The sequence below is a fragment of the Tursiops truncatus genome, chromosome 2 (genome assembly GCF_011762595.2).
Source record: "Tursiops truncatus isolate mTurTru1 chromosome 2, mTurTru1.mat.Y, whole genome shotgun sequence".
In the NCBI taxonomy this organism is placed as follows: domain Eukaryota; kingdom Metazoa; phylum Chordata; class Mammalia; order Artiodactyla; family Delphinidae; genus Tursiops; species Tursiops truncatus.
Genome location: NC_047035.1, coordinates 124,763,818 through 124,787,068, shown reverse-complemented (window position 1 = coordinate 124,787,068; position 23,251 = coordinate 124,763,818). Strand labels below are relative to the sequence as shown.

Genomic DNA, 23,251 nt, shown 5'->3' with positions numbered 1-23,251 from the left:
GCATTTCTCAAATTGCAGTATATACTCCAGTCCCCTGGGGATCTTGGTGAAATGCAGATTCTCATCCTGTGAGTCTGGGGGCACCGAGAATTTGCGTTTCTAACAGGCTCCCAGGTCGTGCCAGTGTTCCACCAACAGAGAGGCAAGGCTGAGACCTCAAGGTGCCCAGGAATCCTCACTGACTCTTACAGTTCCTGGGGACGTGGGTCAAGGGACCCTGGACAGACCTGGAACCAGCCCTGCCTCCAGGCCTGAAGTAGGGCAATGACCAGGGAGTGTTCATGTGCACGAGAGGCCAAAGTGTTGACTCCTAGCCCTCATTTTTCTCCTTTGAGGTCTGGATCTGAACTTTACACTACTCCTACAGCCAGTTGCCTCTCCCTGACAGCTGTGATCACCAGGTGGGAGGGAGCAGGCTCAGAATGGTCTTTTCTGCCTCAGGGGCCTCTTTCCCCAGTGGAATCTCAGGACTCCACACCTCCCTGTTCTGGCTGAGCCTCAGGACACACACAAAGCTTGAGGAGCCTATGGGAATCGTGCAGCCCCCACTGGTACTGTTCTACTGCTTAGGGCTGGAAGGTGCCGACAGGGGAGGTGGTGTCTTGTGAACCCTGATGCTCAGGGATATGTTTATGCACGGAAGAAAACACATAAACACAGAGTTGAAGAAGATGAGAAAAAAGTGACCTGAAATACATTGTAAAATTCTGTCCTATGGCTCAGCATTATGGAAATTATGAAGAAAGTACAAATTTATGCCCATTCTTCAAGAGTTGAAAGGTCCCATAGGTGGTAGCCAAGGAGCTGAGTGTGGAGGGCTTGCCCTAGGACCCCCAGGGATGAAACCCTACAACACTCCCCTCCTGCTGGCAACGGGCTGCTTACATGGCTTAGTAGCCCGACATCAGGCCCCTCCTGGCCTCTTGCAGCTACCGTTCAGCTCACCTGAGAGCAGTGAATGAGGGCAGCAGAGGACCCACCCTGCTTTCCTGCCAGGTCCAGGGGAAGACAGTGACACCACGGGGACCTTTGTGGGTACTGGGAATGCTGAATCCATTACCTGGGCTCTGGATTAAGGAGCCATTACTAACTACCTGTAACCTAGAGTGATGTGTACTTCTGTCACTGTCTTGTTTAGAACCCCACAGCCGGTTTATGACTGTTTCCTTTCACTGAGTGAGAAGGGGTGGGGAGACACTTCTGGGACTCATACAGTGTGATGAGGGCTCAAGAGCCTGTCTGTGGGGTTCATTAGGCCTGCATTCAATTCTTAGTTCTGGGTGACCTCAGCTGAGTGGCTCAGCCTCTCTGAACCCTGATCCAGACAGACACAGAATCTTAGTGGGATGTGCCAATCAGCATCTATTTCTGGCCTCCTGGCCAGCAGGGGTCTGGGGGGTCTCTGCTGTGTGCTCCAGTCTGCACTCTGCTTCATGTGGCTCCTAACCTCCTGAGACCAGCAGGCTGGCAGGGCGCCTTCTTCCCTGCCAGTTGCAGAGGTACAAGCGGGGAAAGCAAAAACATTCCATGTCTCTTAAGGCCTAGGCTCAGAGTGGCACGCTGTTGCCTCCATGCCTCTGCCCTTGGCCAAAGAAAGTCACATGGAGGAGCCCAAGTGAAGAGCTCCCTGCACGAGGAGGCCACAGCCAGGCTGTGGATTCAGGCAGAGGGGGAGGACTGTTGTCCATCATTCATCTACCATGATAGGAGTGGGTGGGCTTCAGTACTTTAAAATTGTATCTTATTTATGTATTTCTATTTATTTATTTAAGCAGCCCACAGAGCTTTTCTCTCATGAAGCTTTACCTGGAGCCCCAGCCCACATAACAGCTATAACAGTGGAGTTGCTTTGATGGACAGTCGTGGAGGGGTGGGGGTGGTGAATCCCACCGCTGATCTTCACCTTGACCGCGGAGCTCTGTGGGCCCAATTTTAAAATATCGCATGTTGGATTTCATTTTCACAAAATAGAACTATATACACCAAGACCATAGCCTGGGAGCAGGTGACACTCAAAGAGTAGCACAGTCACTGGGGATTATAGCCACTGCTCTTTGCTTACCCATAGGGGTACAATGTGCATGCGTTCTTTTGTGGTTGTTTTGCATTACTTTTGCAACCAGAGAATAATATTGCAACTTATTTTAAAAATTGTTTTCTCTTTAAGTACGGAAGTTTTGTGATTAGGATCCAACCTGCGTACCTCCTCCCTCGTTGGGTGCTCATTTCCAAGATCAAATTTGCTTTAACTGGCCTCTTTCCCACGAATTTCTTTCTGGATTAAATGGGGCAATATTTGACTCCAGGAACCTGCAGCTGTGCTTCCCATGGGGCCCACCCTCTGAGTTCTGTCCCCATTGGATGAGCTGGATTTTTTTCTGCCCCACCTTCTCCCCAGAGGAGTCATGCCTCCCCTCCCCTTCCCCCCAGTCCACCAGCCTCACCCCAGGGATGACCGTTGCAGACCTGATTCGCAGCACTGCCTGAGGGAAACTGATTGTCAGAAAGAGGACCAGTGGATACCCAAGTTATTCTCAATGTAGGAGCAGCTCTCTCACCTTTTAAAAATCCTTGGAAGATACCATGCTTTGGAAATAATGTTATCATTATACTTCCAAGCAGAGTTAGGAAAAGATCCAAACTTTAATAAAATTAGTAAAAAACTAACTTTTTACCTTTGGGCTTTTGGTAGTGGTCTTGTGTGTGTGTGTGTGTGTGTGTACTGGGTGTGTTTGTTGGTGCCTCTACCTGTTTTGACTTACACAATTCACCTTGTGCTTATTGAGAATGGTTAACCCTTTCAGCACCCATGAATATGTGAGTGCTTCTCCAACTAGTACTGTCAGCATTCAGCTGGGCTTCGGTGCAGAAGGAATGTTTAGAGCACATGGATGGGTTCAGAGTGTGTGAGCTGAGAGAACGAGGGTCAGTGAGATACTGGGCCAGGACTGCGGACCCACCCAGTTTGACAAACATGTCATTAGACATTCTTCCACATCCATCTCACACCAGTCAGAGTGGAAAAACCTGTCCTGTCAGCTGAGGTAAGGCTCCTGGGGAGCAGAGAAATGAGGAAACTTCTAGATAATTCAGGCTAAGAACGCTTGGTGAGACTCTTCAGGATCTCACCAAGGGTGAGAGGCGCTTGGACAGACATCACCTGAGGTGGTCCACATCCCCCACCTCTCTGTGAGTGGTCCTGACTTCCGCTGCCTGCCTCTCACAGCATGGACCAAAGAAGGAGAAGGAACATTCCAGAAGGCCTTCAAATCCTAGGTTTTTACATAGCTACTTCCAATGTCCTTTTCTTCTTCCTTTGGCTTTTTCAAATCTGTTTTGAAAATAACTTTTTAATACAAGAGCCAAGTAGATTTGCCTGAGTGGGGGCTCTGCCTGGTTTCCAGAAATAGAAAAGGAAGTGCCCCTCCAGTGGCAGCATGCTTTCTTAGTGAGCCACTGTAGGAACTCCTACAAGGGGCAGATCCATCGTTTTGTGTGCCTTTCAGAGTGTAACCACCAGCCCACATGTTAAGCTGTTCCTGGACTTGGTGTCCTGCTCATGCCTGCTGGGAGGACAGGGCTTTGCTAGGACTGTGGTCAGCAGGGTGCCCTCTCCAGCCTGGCTGCAGGAGCAGCACTGGGCCCCCCAGGGACCGTAGCCATTGTCCAGTAAGGAATCCCTTACTGAGAGAGGTGAAGAGGAGGGAAGCTGTGTGGTGGCCTAGGTCACAGGAGAAACGGCCATGGGCATCCATCCACGTGGGAGCAGTTAACACAGCTGTGCTTCATGCCTGCAAAGTCCTGCCCAATGACAGAAGCTCTGGGTTTGATGGGGCTTTTAACATTAACCTAAATCTGAGGCTTAGATCATCTGATTATTTGTTCGGAATACGCTTGCTTACTTCTAGCAACAGGGAGCTGACTTCTTCTCGAATATTCCAGCGTTTCTGTGGGCTGCTCTGTTGGGAAGTGTGTGCTGCTGCAGAGGCCAGTCCTGTCTCCACTGCCTCTAGCTCCACCTGCCTAGGCTGATTGGCATCCCTTAACCCCTTTCTTGAAATAACTAACTTTGATGCCTTGCCCTCCCTGTGGATTCCTTTTTAGGCTGAGCAAACCATCCCACTGCCTTCAAGAGCAGGCAGCCCGCAACGTTACACATTTCACTTGGATATCACCAAGCTTTTGCCTTTTAGTCTGTGGACTAACCGTTAGGCCATGACCACCTGGGCCAAGGGGAGAGCAGCCTCCCACCCCTTCCCTCCACCCTGTGTGTGGGGGCTCTCTGGAGCACCCCATCCTCCCACCCCATTCTAGGCGGCCAGAGCCTGAAGTTCACCCAGGGCCTCAGCCCACCTTCCCCTTCCCATTCCCCACATTGGCCCCTGACTCCTTCACCAGGGCAGCTACTCAGTGGCCAGGGGAGGAGATTCTCTTTCCAGCTCTGTGCCCTGGCCTCCACGAAGAGGTCAGTGGCCTGTGAGCAGGTGCCTGCGTGGACGTCCCCAGGCCCCAGTGCAGAGGGATAAGGATTTTCTCCCACTTCCCTGGTTTCCTGGTCCACATCAGCCAGACTCTGAAGAAGCCATAACTGGGATTTTTATGAAATTCTTTAACTCTGGGAATTGAGAGAACTAAATAACATATAAATTATCACATCCGATAACATTTAAGTCCAAACTCTAGTATATTGATTTCACACACATATTCAGGAACTCTGATGAACGAAAATAGGGGCTTCCAATATTCCTTAGAATTCCCAGTTCTGAGTCTGTTCACCATCCTAGCCGCCCCTGTGTTCAGTTCCTCCAGATTCTACTTAACCATCTTGCTATTTATTGACATTTGTTATAAAGAATAAAAGATAAAAAAGCAAAAAACAGAAGTGTGCATCTCAAGCAGTACAATCCTTCCTAAGCCCATAACCCTAATGTTATAGAAGGAATCACACATTAGTTAGAAATTATATTTTCAATTGTAAATAACTTTTTAGGACTGTACTTCATTTTGCTAATTCTTGCTATGTTTGTGCCTCGCAGCTTTTATGTCATCTACATTGTCCAGCATCCAGTGGCCAGGCATGTCACCAGGTGTTGGTTTAAAATCAATTGCTTACCTATTCATTTCAGGAGAACCAAAGCCAAAAATAACTTAGTTGGGGCACTTTGAATTTTTCAGCAAATAGAGATATTTAAAGGCATTGAAAAATTTAGTCCATTATTTTGAATGTAGAACCAAGTGATGATGCAAATTTGAGGTTAGAATTTGAATACATTTTGTATTCAAGAATGACATTCTTCAAGTTCCTTTTAGTAGCTCATTTTGGACTTCAGATGGCCCTGTGAGCTCTTAGACAGGTAGGTGGCCACAAGTGGCCTACACCTGGGAGTTAGAGGTAGAAGAGGCCAGGGCAGACCCTTCAGGCTGTTTGCACCCCTCCCTTCTGCTCTCAGAATCAAAAGCCTCCAATGGGTGGTCACCCGTGTCCCCATGCAAACATCACCAGCACTTCTGGGTTCAAAAGCAAAAAACAAGCAAAGAACCCCTGCCTGATAGCGGGCAGGGGCCTCCCCGAAGTTATGAAAAAGTTACTTGTGTGTAATCACACACATTCTCATATAAAATCAAATGCCATCCTGCCCAGGTGACCACTGTTAGCTGAGTGTGCTTCTTTTCCATCCTCTTCCTACACTCATGTCCACACACACACAATTCTTTTTTGTGTATATTTCTGGGTTTACATGCATGATATTGAATTGTACATGCGTTGTGCAACTTTTGTTTACTTGAGTGATGTACGTCTTGGAGTCTTTTTCATTTGCATCAAGTTCCATAGTGTAAATACAACAATATTTATTTAATCAATCTGCTATTAAGGTGCCTTTAGATTCTTTCCATATTTTGCTTCTTACCATAAGAGTTGAGTATACCCCAGCAGAATGGCAGGATCAAAGAGTAAGCACATTAAAAATTATCAAAGTAATACACAGCCCTGGTTAAGGAAGCAAGTGATACAGATGGACTATAAGGCAAAGCCCCAGTGGCAGCTCCCAAAAATGTCTCTATTTCCTGTTTCTGGTTCTAGTTCTTCAGGTCATCACCATTTCTCTACATAAAGAATATGCCTGCACATTTCTCTTGCTCCATCCGTTGAGACAGAGTCTGCTGCCTGCCTGCCAGCCTGCCACGATAGAGGACGATTTCTTTCCCCTTGCACCACACCTCCCAGATGCTCCCTCCCACTTAATTCTATCAGTGTGGACTCATCTCTGGGTTGCTTTTGCAACATTAAATGATATGTTCTCATTGCTATGACTTGGCCTGGGGACTCAGTGTCATCCATGTTCTGTGGGGCTCAGGAGACGCACACCTCTTCCCTACTTTTTACCTCCACCTGGTTCCCACCTCTTACTCAGAACTCTTATTTTTTTTTATTTTTTTATTTTTTTGCGGTACGCGGGCCTCTCACTGTTGTGGCCTCTCCTGTTGCAGAGCACAGGCTCCGGACACTCAGGCTCAGTGGCCATGGTTCACAGGCCCAGCCGCTCCGCGGCATGTGGGATCTTCCCGAACCGGGGCACGAACCCGTGTCCCCTGCATCGGCAGGCGGACTCTCAACCACTGTGCCACCAGGGAAGCCCAGAACTCTTATTTTGAGCCCTCATTTACCTGGAGCACATGAGTAAGAAAACTCAGAAAGGGCTGTGGTGGCACATGTGAGACTCGGTTTTCCTGAAAGCATCTTCCATTGGTCTTCCCCGTGATCCCAAGTGGAAATCATTTGCCTTTAGACCTTGGAAGAGCCTGCTCTGTTGTCCTCTGATGTGGTCTGATTCTCATCGCTTTGTGGGTGACTTGTTTTTTCCTCTCTAGAAGCCTTTAGAATCTTCCCTGTATGTCTGGTCTTCTGAAATTTCATAACAAAAGACCTGGGTGAGGGTCGTTATCCTTCATGCTGCTTGGTACAGGGTAGGCCAACAATTTATCCCTTTCAGGCCTGGAAAAGTCCTTGTATTTTCATTGATAGTATTATCTTCCTCTGCTTTTTCTCTTTATTGTTTTGGTTTGTTTGCTTTTCTGGAACTCCTGTTGCTTATCTTTTCCCTCAGGTTTTCCAACCCTTCTTAACTTCCAGAAGCTCTTTCCTATTCTTGATTGTTTCTTTTCATAGCATTCTGTTCCTGTCACATATATGCAGTGTCTTCTTGAATTCTCTTGAGGATCCTAATAGGCATTTATTTTATTTTGATATCAATCTTACTATCTTCTCAGTTAATTTCTTAATTTATTTCTTAATGCAAATTCATTGATTAAAATAAACATTTTTACAATGAATTCCAGATAAACCAATAATTATAGGATTCAAAGCATTATTAGGGAAATTTGCAATCAACTAGAAGGCTGTTACCAGAGCTCTGGAAAGAAGGCCCAGGGTAGCCCAGGACGGTGGGGCAGGAAAGGAAGAAGAGGATGGAGTGGGAATCTTTTCTGAGGACTTATGTAACAAACTACTGCATAACTCACTGGCTTAAAACCACAGCAGTTTATAGTTTCCTGGGATTCTGTGAGTCAGGAATCAGCAGGGCTCAGTGGGTGATTCTTCTTGCCTCACTCACATGTCTGATAATTCGGTGCTCCTCACCGTGACTGCTCTTCCCACATGCTCATCCAGACATCCACCCCCAGCCTGTTTACAGCTTAGCAGTTGAATTCCCAGAGCTCAGAAGCAGAAACTCTGAGGCCTTACTAAGGCTTATGCCTGAACTGTCTCTTCATCGCTTCTTCCGCCCTCTGTTGGTCAAAACAAGTCAGAAGGTAAGTCCGGATTCCATGCAGGATTGGAAATATTAGATTCCAGCTCCCAAAGGAAGGAATGCCAAAAGTTTGTGGTCATCTTTGACACAGCACACCACAGAAATCGATAATGCATTAGATGTGAGGAGTAAAAGAAAAAGGAATCAAGGATGTACACACACTCAGATTTAACTGATATTAATATTAAGCCATTTTCACTTCAACAATTATTTTAAGAAGTAAAACATGACAAGAATAGTTAGAGCCCCCTTTGGAACTCTCCCTGGTAAGTGCTCTTCATAAACCCCCAAAGGTAGCCATTATTCAAAGTTAGTATGGACGTTTTGCCATGTTTTATACCATTGTTAATTATGTCAGTGCCTATAAATACGTAGTATTGTTTCTGTCCCACCAGGCAGTCCCCTCTGGTCAACAAAAATTCTGTAACATCACCTGCCTGGGTTAAGGAAGAGGCTTCATTGAGGGAGAGGAAATCACAAAGCCTGGGTCTGCAGGATGGGTTGCCTGTGGTCCCCAGTCTCTCATCCTCTCACAGGGAGACTTGCCAGGGCATCTGCTGCATGGCAGTGGGTTCCAGTCCAGCAGAGGGTCCAGCATGGACCTCCACTCCCAGAGGCTAGCCTCTTCATGATGTGTCAGGGTGGGTGCTGGCTGCCTATAGGGGAATCACTTGGGGCTGTGGGATGTTATAGAACCTCCAGGCACTAGACCCATGGAAACTGAGCTTGGATGCCATCCCTTCATCCAAGGGAGAGGTGGGCATCCCTCAGCTGGCTCATTGTCCAGGTTTGAGGAGTGGCAACCAGAGTCACGTTTGGGCAGTCCTGCTCTTTTCAGAACAGTCTCCATATTTAAGATTTTAAAATAAATATTTTCATACTGTGCCAATCTTTTTGTAATTTAATTTTTTAATCAACACTAAGTTTGTACTGTATAAGAGCTTTATTTTCCAAGAAGCTGGATAAAACCTTTTACCTATAAAACCGTCTAGGCCTGGTGCTTTTTTATGGGTAGACTTTTACATTATTGATTCCATTTCATTAAAGACTGTAGGTTTATTTAAATTTTCCATTTCTTCTTGAGTTAATTTTGTGAATACATTTTTCTAGATAGTCACCCATTTAATCTAGATTTTCAAATGTATTAGCATAAAGTTCCTAGTGGCTTCAGGATTTAAAATATGTTTTTAGATGACATCATTTAGTTTTCATAGATACATCATATACTCGATATAAAATTCAAAAGTACAAAAGGGAATACAGTGAAAAGTATTCCCTCCCACTCTGGTCCCTAGTTTTCCAGTTCTCCTTTCTTCCAAAGAATCAGAGAAAATAGTTTCCTCTCTCTTTTTTTCCCTCAGAAATCAGTTTCTTAGGCCTAGATTCAAAATGGCTTTTTTCTTTTCATAAATCTTTAGCCTAGGCAGAATTTTGAAATTGTTATGTTTTTATCTCAGTTTTTTTTTCCATCTTTTATATTATGGAAAATTTTGAACGCATCATAAAAGTGAGAGAATACTGTAATGGACCTCTCTGTATCCATTGCCCCAACTTTAGCAATTACCACACATAGCCAATCTTGATCTATTCATATTCCCTTCCATTTCTCTCTAGATTATTTAGAACCCAATTCCAAACGTCATATGTTAAGAAGTGTTTAAAAAAGTCCAACTCAGTACATTTTATATACATTTTTTAAAATAAAAAATATGGGCTTAATAACATCAGATATCTAGTCAGCATTCTAATGCCCTTGATTGTCTCATAATTTATTTTTATCAATGGTTGACTTGAATCAGGTTTGTTACTGAGTCTCTTAATTTCTACCTTTCTCCCTCACTTCCTTTTTCCTTGCAATTTAATTGTTGATAAAACCACATTGCTTATCCTTTGTAGTTTCCCACAGTCTGGATTTTGGTGATTGCATCCAGTGTGGTGCTCCTCTGTGCTTCCATAGATCCAGAGGCTTGATTACATTCAGTAAGACTTGGCAAGAACACTAAATAACTAGTGTTGTGTATTTCCTATTGTTTCACCACAGGAGTCAAATGATGTCTAATTGTCTGTCTTTGCTGTTCAAATTTTTCAGTAATTTTGGTGTTGTCAGCATGATACTTCATCATAAAGGTTGTAATGGTTTTTCAGCTTTTCACCTAATGATTTTATCAGTCATCAATCATTGCTTTATATCAGTTATTTCTTTGGGGTTGTGAAGTGGTGATATTTTAAGTCTACCATTCTTTCTTCATCTAGCTGAAATGTATCTCTAAAGAAGGACTTTCTCCCATCAACTCTGTGGTACCTTGAGATACAGTTTGTATGTGAAAGTCAGGATGAATGAATCTTTCCCTTATTTTAATTATTTCATTTTCTGAAAATGGATCAATTCCCTAGCATCTTTCAAAGGTGACCGATAAAGTGTGTCCTTTTAATATTATTGCTCATTCATGAATTTTTACTTTTTTATTTCTGATGCTAAAATTATTCATCTTTTGCCAGCTGAAGCCCCTTTGGGTTGGTTTCTCTATCTTTTGACATAACCCCAGGAGTCTTTGATAACATCCTTGCTTTCTGATGTGACAAGATATTCCAGGCTCCTGTGGTCCAGTTCCTGTCCCAGACCTGCCATCTCTCATGATTTAATTCTCTAGTGTATATTTTTGTCTCCTTTCTCATTCCAGATATTGTCCGTACTTTTGCTACCCCCACCCTCGTTTCTTATTTTTTTGATCAATCTGTCAATAAGATTGTTTCATGAGTCCTTTGAAAGAAGCAGCTTTGGGTTTTGTTGTTGCTTTTTTTAGTGTCTTTGCTTTCTATTTATTTTTTTCCAACGAAAGATCTCACATTTATTACTGAGCCAACCCACTAGTGCAGAAACATTGAAACAAAGAGGAAAATTATTTTCCCAATAAAACACATCCAGCTGTCCAAATAGTAGTGGTTTTCAGAGTGATATGGTTAAGATGCACATGACCTTGATACAGCAAAAATACGCATGCCATTTCATGTGTGATTCCTTATAGACCCAGATTGGGTCTTCTCCAATGTCTTCTCTTGGAGTTGTACCTGATTTTATTACATTTTCATCTGAATCCACTGGAGAATAAGACGATTCTGCTTCTGTTTCTTGGCCAGGAATCGCTTGATCCTGAAAGTCTTGGGAGAGGACAGGGTGAGGAACAGAGTTAACCACACACACCAAGATGGCGGACAAAAACTCTTTGGTTTCTATTTAATTAATTTTTTTTTTTTTTTGGCTGTGCCATGTCTTAGTTGCAGGATGTGGGATCTTCCTTGCCACCTGGGGGATCTTTGTTGTGGCATACGGGCTCTTAGTTGCGGCATGCGGGATCTAGTTCCCTGACCAGGGATGGAACCCGGGCCCCCTACATTGGGAACGCAGTCTTTTTTTTTTTAGTTTAACATTGGAGTGGTTTATTATATTAGAAAGCTTCTGTAAGTCTCAGAACGTTAATTCTTTTTTTTTTTAGCATCTTTATTGGAGTATAATTGCTTTACAATGTTGTGTTAGTTTCTGCTGTATAACAAAGTGAATCAACTATATGTATACATATATCTCCATACCCCCTCCCTCTTGTGTCTCCCTCCCACCCTCTCTATTCCACCCCTCTAGGTGGTCACAAAGCACGGAGCTGATCTCCCTGTGCTATGTGGCTGTTTCCCACTAGCTATATATTATACATTTGGTAGTGTATATATGTCAATGCCACTCTCTCACTTTGTCCCAGCTTACCCTTCCCCCTCCCCATGTCCTCAAGTCCATTCTCTACATCTTCATCTTTATTCCTGTCCTGACCCTAGGTTCTTCAGAACCTTTTTTTTTTTTAGATTCCATATATATGCGTTACCATACAGTATTTGTCTCTCTCTTTCTGACTTACTTCACTCTATATGACAGACTCTAGGTCTATCCACCTCATTACAAATAGCTCAATTTTGTTTCTTTTTATGGCTGAGTAATATTCCATTGTATATATATGCCACATCTTCTTTATCCATTCATCTGTTAATGGACCCTTAGGTTGCTTCCATATCCTGGCTATTGTAAATAGTGCTGCAATGAACTTTGTGGTACATGATTCTTTTTGAATTATGGTTTTCTCGTATATGCCCAGTAGTGGGATTTCAGGGTCATATGGTAGTTCTATTTTTAGTTTTTTAAGGAACCTCCATACTGTTCTCCGTAGTTGCTGTATCAATTTACATTCCCACCAACAGTGCAAGAGGGTTCCCTTTTCTCCACACCCTCTCCAGGGAACACAGAGTCTTAACCACTGGACCACCAGGGAAGTCCCTCTATTTAATTAATTTTTGCTTTTATCTTTATTTTCTTCTTTTTCCTAAATTTACTCCTCCCCTCTTCAACTTCTTGAGTAGTATGCTCTAACTTCTGAGAACCCATCTTTTTTTCAACTTGAGAATGTTTCTTATTTATTTGAGTACATGGTTCTGGAATTCTTATTAGACACGTTTTGAAAAACATCAAGGATCATCTTCCATGTCTCTTTAATTTTTTTGTCTGTACTTTAACTTCTTTGTGTCTTGCTGCTGCACCCTCTGCTTGGTTTTCCACGTTGCTGATTTGTCCTCTAGCTCTCTCCATTATACTCTGCCACCCACTTACTGTGTTTTACAGATCAACTCTTTTGTTTTAATCTCCTAGCTTTTCAGTCAATTCTTGTGTATGGATGCTGCGTCCTCTTGTATCTCTCCAAGACGTCAGTCATATTTATTCTAAGGTCTTGTTCTTGCTTTACTAACACTGGTACTAGATGGAGATGGGACCCCGAGATTCTGGAAAGCCAGAACCCGAGATCCTGCTTAGGGGGGCTCAGGCACTGACTCGGTCTTTTCCTCCCAGATGAGAGTAGTGGTTGCTGATAGCAAGTTAATCATCAACCAAAGAGTCCAGAGTTTGTCCACACTCCCTTATCTCGGTGACTGGGTTATTTGTGTAGGTTTTCCCACTGAACAGTAATGTAAGGGTGCAGCAAGAGATACAGGCTCTCAGATCTGGAAAGACCCTACCTTGCCTAAGCATTGTCACTGTCAACTGCTGACTTCCCCTTGGGGACTCTGAGGCCCAAGGGGGAACTGCGGTGGGATATGCCTCATCCTCTCCTGCCCTGGGGGGGTCAACATGCTCCCAGTGGCACTGGGTCCTTGGCTAAATAAGCAGAGAACTCAATTTAGCTTCACTTTCTGTGTGTAGGGATGGGGGTGGGGAGGGGTCTCTTCCTGCCCTGCTTGCAGGCTCTGTTATCGGAATTGGGTGCTTCTCCTTTATGGCATTCATCTTCCTCAAATGTTTGTGGGTACATGGTTGGATGTTGACCTTTGTGTTTGGGATTCCCCATAGCTGTCTGTGAACGCAGTTTTGGTCAACGCAGCCTGCAGATAGGGGGGCAGGGAGACTGCAGTGGACTGTCCTGGGGGTGCACCCAGAGTATGTCTTCTGGGTGGGGGACTCCACGAGCTGCCTGAGTGTCACCCACCACCTAAAGTTCCACACTTCCTCTCTAGTGCACAGGGGGCAGAAACCTCTTCCCCCCACTGCCTGGCGCAGGCTGGAGAAAGGCTTACTGTGAGTTTCCCCTCCGAGCAGTCCCCCTGCTGGTGGCTCTAGGGGCCTTGCTTCCCCTATGCTCTCCAGGCAGCCTTGGAGCACTCCTGAACCTTGCCTACCTCATGCACGATGGTTTCTGGACCTATTAGGTCTCCTTCTTGTTTTCTGTGTTCACATGGCTTGTTGAGTTTGGTATATATATATAAATAAATAACTTTTAAGGACTTGGGGCAGGAGGTTGTGGCTACAGCCAGGGCTCAGCCTCCTGTCTGGATCCTATCTCAGCCTGCTGTCTGGATCCTATCTCCCAGCATCTCCTTGGCATCTCTGAGGTGTGCAATTTGCAGGAGAAACTGAGTGATGGTGTCAAGGATGTGGACTTTGCAGTCGGAAGGAGCTGGGTTCAAATCCTGGTCCCTCTGCACCCCAGTCCTCATCTGTAACACAGAAATGGTTAGAATCTGTTTGCAGAATGCTTAGCACCATGCGAAGTGTGCATGCTTGGTAGTTACTCAGTAAATTATGTAGCCTCACCTGGACTCTAGTTCTGTTAACTGAAACTGATAATAATATTACACTGATAAAAATGGGGAGGTCCTTAAAAATGGGAGGCCTTTGATTTTATTGGGCTTGAAGCCATAGAAAGCATGGAATTTACAACGTGTCCAGTCCTCATTTTCGAATGTGTCTATCACTGAAATGTGATGACCCCTAATCTAATCATCAAAATTGTTTTAATTAAAACTTTAAATTTTAATTGAAAATGTTTTCATTAAAGTCAAAATCTTTCCTTGCCTTATCTTCAGAATGCTTTTTTGGACCAGATTAGCAAAATCTGTTTGTTTCCTACTAAAGCTTGAAGTTCTAATACTCATGAGTATCTTTTAAATGTTCAGCTGAAAACTGTCCATAAGGAGTGCCTTGAACTCATTGAGAAATAGTGACGGCTGAGTCAGGTTTCGGTGGGCAAAGGGCCACAGTAGCAGAACCCAGGCATTCTTGGGATGTTTGCGGTTTCTGAGGAATCATGGAGCTTCTTGCTTTAATGATCAGAATATCACTCATAAAAACAAAGGTATATATGTACAATGGAATATTACTCACCCATAAAAAAGAATGAAATTTTGCAATTTACAACAACATGGATGGACCCGGAGGGTATTATGCTAAGTGAAATAAGTCAGACAGAGAAAGACAAATACTGTATGTTTTCACTTATATGTGGAATCTAAAAAAATAAAACAAACAAGTGAATATAAGAAGATAGAAACAGACTCACAGCTACAGAGAACAAGCTAGTGGTTACAAGAGGGGAGGGTGTGGGGGGAGACAAGATCAAGGAAGGGGAGGAAAAAGTATGAACTACTAGGTATAAAATAAATAAGATACAAGAGTGTAATGTACAGCACAGGGAATATAACCAATATTTTATAATAACTTTAAATGGAGTATAATCTATAAAAATCTCGAATCACTATTATTGTACACCTGAAACTAATATAATATTGTAAGTCAGCTGTACTTCAATTTTAAAATGACAAATAGTCCTCTTGTATAGGAAGACAACATTGTAAATATGTCAATTCTCTACATGTTGATTTTATAATTCAGTGCACTTGCAGTTAAAATATAAACAGGATTTCTTTTTAGAACATGAACAAAGAATAATAAATTCTACCTAGAAAAATAAGCATATAAGAATAGCCAAGAAGATTCAAATGAGGAGGAGGTCAGTTGAGAGGAGGGCAGAGTAGTTCCATCATATGTTAGAATTATTACAATGCCATAGTAATGAAATGTGTTGGAGAGTAGAAATGGAAAGGACAGGGAAAGCAATGGGACAGAGTAGCAACTCAAAAATAAGCCAAAATGGGACTTCCCTGGTGGTCCAGTTGTTAAGGCTTCACCTTCCAATGCAGGTTTGATCCCCGGTTGGGGAGCTAAGATCCCACATGCCTCGCGGCCAAAAAAAAAAATAGGTCCAAATGCACATTGCTTTTGCTTTACTATTTAGGATTTCAAATTAGTCCAGAAAAGAAAGTTTACTTGGCAATAGGACAAAAATAACATATTGCTTTCTCACTTCCACACCAAAATCAATTTCAGATGAATCAAATATTTAAACATAAAAATGAACACCATTAAAAGTCTATGAAAGTGATAAATTAAAATAATTTTGGAGGGAGAGGGACTTTTTCCTAAGCACAGCACAAAACCCAGATATCATAAAGGAGAAGATTAATACAATGATTACATAACAGTTAGAACTATTCTGTAGAAAAGCCTCTCAAGTGACAACCAACAAATAGGTAAAAACTATCTTCAACATATACCACAAAGAGCACTGGCAAATCAATGATAGAAAGAATATTACAATTTTCAAATGAACCAAAAAATAGAGTTTAGTTCATTGAAAAAGATAGATGATGGGTAAACATGAAAATATGCCGAATGTCATTCATATGGAAAGAAATGGAAACCAGAACCAATTATGAGATATGTTATTTTGCTTTGCAGATTGGAAACAATCAGGAAGTTTGATATTATTTAAGGCAGCAAAGATATAACTTATGCTGTTTTTCATATTTTATTTTAAACTAATATTGAGTTGATAATTAAGTAAGGATATAATTGATGCAACTTTTAGAAAAGCAAATTGGCAATCTTTATAAAAATCAAGGCTGACTATATCCTCTGCTCCTTCCACTGCTAGGAATTTAACCTGGAGATACAGTTCAGGTGAGAAATGCACAGGTAGGGATGTTCAGCACAGCAGTGAAGGGGATTACACAGAACTAGACATGCCCTAAATGTCCATCAATGAGGACAAAGGGCTACCATGAAAACAGGTATGATGGATCTCCATGTGCCGACACAGAACTTTTAAGCGAGGGAAGCAAGTTGTAGAACATAATCATAGTATATTCCATTTGTTAAAAAGGAAGAAGAGGAGAAATGAATATATATGTGAGATTCAGGGAAATCACTCATAACCTCTGTATTCCAAGGAAACTCCAGCCTGGAATCTTAAAACAAAATCAAAAAGAAGTTTAAATCTTTACTGAAGTTTCTCAACAGGACATCCACAGGGAATTCCATTTAAAGCATACAGCTAAGCCTCTGAACTCGTTTGCCCAGATCTTTCCCAGAAGTTCACAGAATGCAGTCTCTATCCTCAATCTCTAATCTTGTATTCTCAAGAGACCTCCAGGTATTTCCCCCAAAGCCAACCTGTCTTGTCTTGGTGAGTGTATGTCTGTCTGTCTGCCCTGCTTCTGCTCTTTCCAGTGCAGATACCTCAGCAGCCTGCCCTGACCGCCCTGCACCAGAAAAGTGCACTCTGCCTAGGAGAATGAGGAGATAGAGGCAGGACACCTCCTTGCAGGTTTTCTCCTCACCGTCAGTACTTAAGGATGCATGGAGATTATGGACGGGCATGGGGAGAATCCTTGGCAGTTACCCATAAGTACAGGGCGTGGGCCTCTCCCTCTTTCAGGAACCACAAGTGCTGCACTTGTTCTTCTGCACTGTGCCAGAGCTGCCACTTTGGGGCATAATTCAGGCTCCTCATTTGCCCTCAGCTGAGCCTCTGCCTTCCCAGCTCTAGGATGGGGTGAGCAGACCCAGCACACAGGGTCATTGGGGGCTGGGATGTTGTGTGTCCCATCCAGGGGGGAGGTAATGGGAGCTGCCCTGAGAATCACAAAACAGTAGGAGATGACGCCCCAGTATATAGAACTCTTTCTCTTTCCTTCTTACCTTCGCATAGGACTCTGATTACAGAAGTCCCATAGTTTCTGTAGCCAGTTCTCTATAGATGGACATCTAGATTGTTTCCCCTGCAATAATGATGCAATAAATAATCTTGTGTAGACATCATTTTGCATTTTTGCTGTTGTATCTTTGGCATAAATGTCTAAAATACAGAGTGTTGGGCTGAGGGAAAATGCAGATGTAATTTTGCTAGGTATTGGTAATTCCCCTCCATGGAGGCTGTGCAATTTTGTATTCCCTCCAGCAATGTAAGAGCATGCTTCTTTCATCATATTAACCCTTTGTCTGTAATATAGGGTTTTCTTTTCTAATTGGTAATTCTAATTTTCCTTTCTCATTTGTCATTTGTCCTTTTATCTAGTCTGTGTGTTTTAGGACACATAAAGTTTTGTGGAGATTTTTCTTTATGTGTTTAAATTGTGTTTGTCCATAAAACAAGCCTCAATAAATTTAAAAGGATTGAAATAAAACAAAATATGTTCTCTGACCACAGTGGTATAAAATTAGAAATCAATAACAGAAGGAAATTTGGGAAATTCACAAATATGTGGAAATGAAACAACATGCTCCTAAATAACCAGTGAGTTAAAGAAGAAATCACAAGGGAAATTAGAGCACACATTGATATGAATGAAAACAAAACACAACATGCTAAAACTTAGAGGATGCAGGTAAAGCAGTGCTTAGAAGGAAATTTATAGCTATACCCACCTATATTAAAAAAGAAGATCTCAAATCAATATCCTAACCTTCCATCTTAAGAAACTAGAAAAGAAGGAACAGATTAAACCCACAGCAAGCAGAGGGAAGAACAAAGATTAGAGCAGAAATAAATGAAATAGAGACTAGAAAAACAATAGAGAAAATCAGAGAAATCTACCAAAAGTTGGTTCTTTGAAAAAAATATTTACAAATTTTCACTTAGAATGACCAAGAAAAATAAGCGACAAGGCTCAGATTACTAAGATCAGGAATGAAAAGGGGACATCACTGTCAACTGTACATAAATAAAAAATAATTATAAGAGAATACTATGGACAGTTGTACACCAACAAATTCAGTACCTTAAATGAGGTGGATAAATCCTTAGAAAGACACAAACTACCTAAACTGACTCAAGAAAGAATAGGAAATCTGTACAGACTTATAACAAGTAGAGAGATTGAATTAATAATTTTAAAAATGCGCCACAAAGAAAAGCCAGGCCCAAATGACTTCACTGGTGAATTTTATCAAGCATTTAAAGAAGAATTGGTGGAAAGGAAAATCCAGAAGGGCCTGAAGGTGTCCTTCTCTTTTACCAGGAGAATTCTGTGCCCTGTGGCCATCCTGAATGATATTGCAGATGGGCAAGATTAGAGTGAACCCCTCCCTCACTGACACACAGAGAGCTCTGGAAGCCCAGTGAGTTGAATCCAAGAAGTTGTTAATGAGCACCTACTATGTGCATGGCACAGTGCTAGGGACACACGATGCTGACTGAGTATCTGCAGGCCCAGCTTGCCGGCACCACCAAGCAGAAGGGAGGCAGACAGATCCTCACAACAGGGGTGGTCCCAGTCAGGCCAGGTGCAGACAGAGGGAGGAGAAGGAAGCCCATGGGAAGGGCCCCAGGGCTCCCTGGGGGGTAGCATCCATACTGGGCCTGGAAGCAGGGAAGGGGTGGGGCTCCTTCCAGGAGGGAGAGACACAAGAGTGAAGGCTGAGGGAGCCTGAGGTCCACAGAGAACGTGGGGGTGCAGTGTCAGTGCCTCACAGTTGCCTGGAGTTGGGGGGAAGGGGACAGGCATTATGGAAATAACCCCCATTTGTGTGCCAGTCCTTTTATTTTGGGGAGCATGCATTTTTCAGCATTGTTATATGTGTCATTTTTTGTTTGGGGATTTTGTTTTCGTTTCTGTTTTTCACAAGAAGATGACAAGATTCAGACATCTCAAATACTTGCCAAGACCATGCAGCTGTTGAGCAATAGACTGGGACTTGAACCCAAGTCTTCTCATTTTAGTACAGTTCTATTTCTGTTGCCACGTGTGTTAGCATGGTTCACAGTTCTCAGTAAAAGACACGACTGGAAAACTCTTGGTGCCTCATCCTAAATTTCCCTCTGGATTGAGATATTTTCTTCTTTCCTTGTGTCCATCTTTGCCCAGAGGAATTTGGATTTAGTTAGAAATTTCACGTTGTTAATCTGAAAGGTGTATTTTAAAAAACTATTTTTCCATTATAGCAGTAACAGAGAAATAACTGGAAAATAGAGGAAATGGGGAAAAGATAACCTCAAATTCCATCACATGAGAAAAACCAAAGTTATCATCTGGGGTCTTTCCTTCCGGTCAGTTTCCTGTGTTGTGGGGTCCCTCCATGTGCTCGATGTGATAAGCATTTTAATGCATTTAATAATTTACAAAACCACCATTCTTTGCTATACTAAGCCATGCAGAAATCAGCATCTTTATGCATGTTTCCTTTTGTTTTCCTGCATAGTGCTTTTTTAAAATAAATTTATTTATTTTTAGCTGTGTTGGGTCTTCGTTGCTGCGCATGAGCTTTTGCTAGTTGCGGCGAGCAGGGGCTTCTCTTGTTGCGGAGCACAGGCTCTAGGCGTGTGGGCTTCAGTAGTTGCAGCACGCAGCCTCAGTAGTTGTGGCTCGCGGGCTCTAGAGCGCAGGCTCAGTAGTTGTGGCACACGGGCTTAGTTCCTCCGCGGCATGTGGGATCTTCCCAGACCAGGGCTCGAACCCGTCCGTGTCCCCTGCATTGGCAGGTGGATTCTTAACCACTGCACCACCAGGGAAGTCCCTGCATAGTGCTTTTTAAATGTATAGAATTATTCCCTTAGTCACTTCCCTGGAAGCAGGATTGCAGTGACAGAGGTTGGCCCAGCCCTCAGTGGGCCCAGCCCACAATCACCTCCCCAGAGATCAGAGTATGACTATTTCTTTTTATATCTTCAGATTGCACCTTTTTATATTATGTGAGTATTAAATAAAGGAACTGTCTTACTTCTGTGATTTTTGTTTCCTCAGAAGGATGGTTCATCTTTCTTGACCAGGTCAGTGTCTGTTGACCATCCCAAGTCTCTCGAGCGTGGCATTTGTTGTAGATGTTTAAAAGTAAAATCTGGACTTTCCTGGTGGTCCAGTGGTTAAGACTCCGCACTTCCACTGCAGGGGGCACAGGTTTGATCCCTGGTCGGGGAACTAAGATACCACATGCCGCACGTCACAGCCAAAATAAATAAATTAATAAAAATTTAAAACCCAGTCTTCTTTAAAAAAAAAAAAAGTAAGATCTGGGATAAACAACAAGGTCCTACTGTATAGCACAGGGAACTATATTCAATATCCTGTGATAAACCATAATGGAAAAGAATTTTAAAAAAGAATGTGTGTATATATATGTATAACTGAATCACTTAGCTATACAGCAGAAATTAACACAACATTGTAAATCAACCATACTTCAATTACAAAAAAAAAAGTAAAATCTGGGAAGAATACAGCTTCACACTCTAGCTCTTCCTGCCTGTCTCATCAAGGTGTGTCCTCAGGCTCTAGCTCAGCACATAGTAAGTATTGTTTATAAAATGAATGAGCAATAAATAAATGAATTTTTGGGAGAGGAACTAAGTGTTGGAAAGAATTCATCTTTGTAGCTCTGTATTTCTGTGTCTCTCTTCCACTGCTACTGAATTCATGGAGGATCTGTTTTTTCCATCTAATGAGACAGAATCATCTCACCTTTTAGTTCCTACATGTTTGCCAAGGACACTACATTCTGAATAATTGCCCCATGTTTGGTTGGGCACACCCAGCCTGGGAAGTAAGGGGTTGGACTTTGACGACAGGTGCCCAGGGTTCAAGTCCCAGCTCTGCTGTTAGGAGCTGGGTGGAGGCACTTTCACCAATCACCTGGAGCACTGGTCATCTGGTGGAAAGTGGTGATGAGAACCCTGCCTTGCATGGGTGTTGGGAGGAAGGCAGATGTATGCAGGGCGTTTCTTATAGCATCTGGCAGTACTCAATAAATGGTACCAATTACTGATATACTAAATGTTATCATAGACCATTTTATCTTCTCTTTTAAAGTCCATGACACCTTTGCCAGTTATTTTCTGGGAAATTTTCTTGTTCTCTTTATTTCCAGAGCAACTGAGTCAAGACTTGGTATACCCAAGGGTTGCTTTAGCTTGAATAATACCATCAAAGGACTAGTTCATTAAGTCAGACTGAAAGTAGTCAACTTTGTTCTGGATACACTTCATCATTTTCTTTTTCTTAATTTCAAAATCAATACAAACTGATGAGAAAAAGGGAAAGATATTGGCAAACACAGAAAAACACAAATAGAAAAAAATCTCTGATCATTTCACCTGCTGCTATCATGTACTTGTGTTCCTCAGCTTTTCTTTCTAAACAGAGAGAAACAGACAGACTAAATTTTTGTAAACAAAAATAATAGACTATACTCATTAGAACTCTTCTTTTTTCCCAAAATAAATTCTTTCACTTTGCCTATTTTCAAATGACATCAACCAATCTTCTGTATTATATATTTTTTCCATTTTTCACTGTCTGTGTTCCATATTCTATTCTTTTAGCTTAATATTGTATAAGTCTTTTCTGTACTTTTCCTTAGTCTCCATTATCATCAGTTTTAATGGCTGCATGGTAGCTCCTCATTTTGAAGTATCTTGAGGTTCTACTATTTTCGTCGGCTCAGGCTGCTATAAAATTGCCACACACTGGGTGCCTTAAACAACAGGCATTTACTTCTCACGTCGGAGGCTGGGAAGTCCAGGATGAGGTACTGGCTGATTCTGTTCTTGGTGAAGACCCACTTCCTGGTTGTGGATGGCCATCTTCTCATCGTGTCCTCATGTGGGACAGAGAAGTAAGGTCTCTGTCTCTTCTGGGAGGGCACTAATCCCATCATGGCAGCTCCACCTTCATAAGCCAGTCAGTTCCTGGAGACCCACCTCCTAATACCATCATACTGGGGATTATGGTTAACATGAAATTTAGGGGGACAAAACATGCAGTCTATCTCAAGTATTAAACTGGAAAGAAGAGAGACACAGATGTAGAAAATGGACGTATGGATACAAGGGGGGGGAAAGTGGGGGTTGATGAATTGGGAGATTGGGATTGACATATATACACTACTATATATAAAATAGGTAGCTAATGAGTGCATACCGTATAGCACAGGGAACTCTACTCAATGCTCTGTGGTGACCTAAATGGGAAGGAAATCCAAAAAAGAGGGGATGTATACATTTAGCTGATTCACTTTGCTGTACAGCAGAAACTAACACAACATTGCAAAGCAACTATACTCCAATAAAAATTAAAAAAAAAAAAAAAGAATGTATAGGGGAATTCCCTGGTGGTCCAGTGGTTAGGACTCAGTGCTTCCACTGAAGGGGCACAGGTTCGATCCCTAATTAAGGAACTAAGATCCTGCACGTTGCAAGGGGTGGCAAGCCCCCCCGCCCGCCCCAAAAAAAGATTGTATATATTGTATAACTGAATCACTTTGCTGTACAGCAGAAATTAACACAACATTGTAAATCAAGTATACTTCAATTTAAAAATGTTTCCTATGGGAAAAAATAATAAACTGGAAAGAAGAGTAGTAGGATTTCTATGGGCTCTAGGGTCACAAAGACTTGCTGCTGTCACTCTTGCCCCTGCTCCTTGCCAGCCTGTCACTGTGAAGTGTCTTCATCTTGGCCTCCGTCATCTGTAAAATGACAGCCATGACACCTACTCATAGTGTTGCTGTTGATACCGACCAGGGTTCTTGGCCTTCCTTAATCAATAGAAATTGATCAGAGGCCAGACAAGAAATTCAGCAAGACTTTATTGGGACCTCTGATGCAGCAGTGGGGAGCAAGAACAAAGAAGAGTTTCCCTTTCTTGCTCTGCTCCCTGGGGGGGGGGGGGGGGGGTGGCGAGCTGGTCCCTTATATGGGGTGAGGGTAGGGGTGTGTCCAGGAGTTCAACAGGAGGAGTGGCTTAGGTGTTTTGCCCACCTCTTTGGTAGCATTGTGTGCAAGGGGCATGCGCAGTAC

The 23,251-nt window shown here is 42.7% G+C and overlaps 1 protein-coding gene and 1 pseudogene across 7 annotated transcripts in view; one reads left to right on the top strand and one right to left on the bottom strand.

The window, feature by feature from the left end:
- LRRK1 (leucine rich repeat kinase 1) overlaps positions 1 to 23,251 on the top strand; it is a 121,140-nt gene that overhangs the window by 7,501 nt on the left and 90,388 nt on the right. The gene's annotated exons all lie outside the window — the stretch shown is intronic.
- On the bottom strand, positions 10,777 to 22,044 carry LOC109551767 (large ribosomal subunit protein eL39-like; annotated as a pseudogene).